Source organism: Trifolium pratense, unplaced genomic scaffold (assembly GCF_020283565.1).
Source record: "Trifolium pratense cultivar HEN17-A07 unplaced genomic scaffold, ARS_RC_1.1 scaffold_85, whole genome shotgun sequence".
In the NCBI taxonomy this organism is placed as follows: Eukaryota; Viridiplantae; Streptophyta; class Magnoliopsida; order Fabales; family Fabaceae; genus Trifolium; species Trifolium pratense.
Window position 1 is genome coordinate 47501 of NW_025721067.1, and position 2500 is coordinate 50000.

Consider the following 2500-nt stretch of genomic DNA (forward strand, 5'->3'; position numbering starts at 1 on the left):
GTTGAAAGTTTGAATCAATATTATTATTATAGTTTAATAGAGTTTATTGAGTTTCTTAGGATTCCTATTGTTACTAGTTTTAACTATAGGAATTATGAGTATTAGTTGGTGTGTTACAAATTTAAGGTAGTTTAATTCTGATTTATGTTTATGTTTTTTATGTTATGTTTTTCATGTATTTAAAGGATGATAATATCAATAAAATTGTGTGAGTTGTATTCCTCCTTCCTCTAAAAAAAACCAATAGTTATCATGAATCATCAAAGCAACAGGCAGAGCCTGCGTCGACCTTTTATCTAATAAATGCGTCCCTTCCAAAAGTCGGGGTTTGTTGCACGTATTAGCTCTAGAATTACTACGGTTATCCGAGTAGTAGATACCATCAAACAAACTATAACTGATTTAATGAGCCATTCGCAGTTTCACAGTCTGAATTAGTTCATACTTACACATGCATGGCTTAATCTTTGAGACAAGCATATGACTACTGGCAGGATCAACCAGGTAGCATCCATTAATGACTCTGCGCACAGTGCAAGTTTTGCACCCACAAAAGGGTAGCAAAACAGGCAATAGAGCAGGCATAATTTAAGGCAACCGATAATCACAGACATCATTGGAAGAACCAAAGGTCATCTCAAGCACCGCGACCAAGAAATCAATGAATACATGCACACCGTAGAAGACACCACACATGACGACTAATACAAGGCATCTGTACACATTCAAAAGCCACCACAACACCGCTCAACGATATGGGATGGTAAAAGCAAAACAAGCCACTTATGTACCATTATATAGGTAAGCCAAACAGGAACAACAAGCAAACATCAAAGGCACCAAGGCATCAATGAACAATGATCTGGATTGTATGCATACCGTTCAATGCAAAAGCATTGAGCCAGCAAACACAAACATCCACAGCGCCACTCATGCACCCTCACGTCAAGCACGAACCAACATCACAAGATGTACCACACCCCACATTGCAAAAGCATGCAGGCAAATGGAAGCATCCAGCAACGCCAACTCCGCTTCGCTAGGCACGAAAAATCAAACAAGAATAGTTTACCGAGTAGCAACATTGGCACAATTTTCTTGCCACAAGCAAAAGCACGGCAAGCCCATGCATTCCCACGAGAGGGTCACCGAGTCGGGACAGCAACAACCTTATTGCCAAGCAAAAGCCAGGCAATCCCACCCACGAGGGTGGGAGTTATGCACAAATAGGTGCTTACCATGCTATCCATGCCCAATGCAAGCCAAGGCCTGCCCAAGCCAAGAACAGCATGATCATCACCAAGAATAGTTTACCGAGTAGCAACATTGGCACAATTTTCTTGCCACAAGCAAAAGCACGGCAAGCCCATGCATTCCCACGAGAGGGTCACCGAGTCGGGACAACAACAACCTTATTGCCAAGCAAAAGCCAGGCAATCCCACCCACGAGGGTGGGAGCTATGCACAAATACGTGCTTACCATGCTATCCATGCCCAATGCAAGCCAAGGCCTGCCCAAGCCAAGAACAGCATGATCATCACCAAGAACAGTTTACCGAGTAGCAACATTGGCACAATTTTCTTGCCACAAGCAAAAGCACGGCAAGCCCATGCATTCCCACGAGAGGGTCACCGAGTCGGGACAGCAACAACCTTATTGCCAAGCAAAAGCCAGGCAATCCCACCCACGAGGGTGGGAGTTATGCACAAATACGTGCTTACCATGCCCAATGCCAGCCAAGGCCTGCCCAAGCCAAGAACAGCATGATCATCACCAATTTCCTCACAAATTCATCCAAATTTCAATTTTTTGATCGAATTCCATCAAGAATGTCCATGAATTTGATTGAAATGATGAAAAGAGCAACGAAATTGCAGGGGAAAACACGTTAAGACGTAGTTTTTGCTTGCCTGCTGTGCCCATAGGCGCGCCCCGTGCCTGCCGAGCCTACCCCCACACCCACCCTCCCCCTATATATGACTGGAAGGCCATTTTCAGTTTTGTAGAAAAAGTGCACTTTTTTCCCTGTATCCATAAGTTTTTAAAAGTGCTTAAAAGTGGACCTAGAAGACGAATTTTTTTTTGAATTTTTTTATGGTTGTTAGGGACATTAAAACAAGCAAAACCACGAAAGAATCGTAATATTCCGATGTCGGATGAATTAATTACGAATTTTTCGGCCGAAACTTCGCAAAGGGCGGATACCACGTAAAAAACAACCTAGAAGTCGAATTTTGACTTCGTTTTTTTTGTGCACACCCCACACAATAAGTATAAGTGGACTGGAAAGTGGCTAAGCGATCCGACGAAGTTTCGATTGAGTTTGATTTTTTGGCCGAAAACTCGAAAAAAGGCGGATTTGACGTAAAACGCCGCCTAGAAGTCGAATTTTGAGACGGTGTCTTGTGTGCACACTCCACACAATATGTATAAGTGGACTGGAAAGTGGCTAAGCATTCCGAGGAATTTTCGATTTATTTTGATTTTTCGGCCGAAACG